At 39.6% G+C, this 893-nt stretch overlaps 1 non-coding gene across 1 annotated transcript; it reads left to right on the top strand.

The window, feature by feature from the left end:
- The first annotated feature begins 240 nt into the window (after positions 1 to 240).
- LOC139851202 (small nucleolar RNA R71) lies at positions 241 to 347 on the top strand. Its single transcript, XR_011760557.1, has one exon. It is a non-coding gene; the product is annotated as a small nucleolar RNA R71 (small nucleolar RNA).
- The last annotated feature ends 546 nt before the right edge of the window (positions 348 to 893 follow it).

Raw genomic sequence — 893 nt, 5'->3', positions numbered from 1 at the left:
TCTAACTTTGCGGAAATAGAATCAAAGTCATGGCTAGAATCGGCTCTAGCCGCTTTAGATGATCTAACGATGTCTTTTTCTTGATGCCACTCATGTGAGTGGGAGGCTGTGTTATCAATAATTTTGTAAGCTTCAGTTGCGGTTTTCTTCATAATGGAACCACCAGCTGCTATGTCGATGTCTTTTCGTGTAGTAATGTCGCATCCTTAGCAGAATATTTGTACTATTTGATAAGTGACTAAACCATGTTGAGGACATCCTCTCAACAACTTTCCAAATCTTGTCCATGCGTCATATAAAGTTTCATTTGGCTTTTGTGTGAACGTAACAATTTCTCCTTGAAGTCTCACGGCTTTAGATGCCGGAAAGAATCTTTTAAGAAATTTCTCAACTAAAACATCCCATGTATCAATCGCCCCTTCAGGTAATGATTCTAACCAATCTTTGGCTTCTCCCTTTAAAGTCCAGGGAAATAACATGAGATAGATCTGTTCATCCTCAACTTCTCTGATTTTAAATAGAGTACGGATCCTATTAAAGGTACGAAGATGTTCGTTTGGATCTTCCTTCGGCATACCACTAAATTGGCATTGATTAGTTACCATGTGTAGGATTTGTCCTTTGATTTCATAATCTGGCGCAATAATGTCTGGTTGAGTAATTGCGTGACCTTGGCCCGTGCGTGTGGCCCTCATTCGGTCTTTCATACTTAGAGGTTCCTGATTTTCCATGATTGAATTTGTTGAATCTGAATCACTAGAGGATTCTGATTTAATGGTTTCTTCCTCGACAATCTCTGGTTGAGTAATTTGTGGTTCAGGAGGAATAATTAGTGGTTCAAGATCTCTGAATTGTCCTTGAATATCCTCCGGGTTCTCAATTGTGAGGTCGGG

The sequence above is a fragment of the Rutidosis leptorrhynchoides genome, chromosome 5, assembly GCF_046630445.1.
Source record: "Rutidosis leptorrhynchoides isolate AG116_Rl617_1_P2 chromosome 5, CSIRO_AGI_Rlap_v1, whole genome shotgun sequence".
NCBI lineage: Eukaryota > Viridiplantae > Streptophyta > Magnoliopsida > Asterales > Asteraceae > Rutidosis > Rutidosis leptorrhynchoides.
The sequence above is the reverse complement of the archived record's forward strand: the minus strand, read 5'-3'. Positions and strand labels throughout refer to the sequence as shown.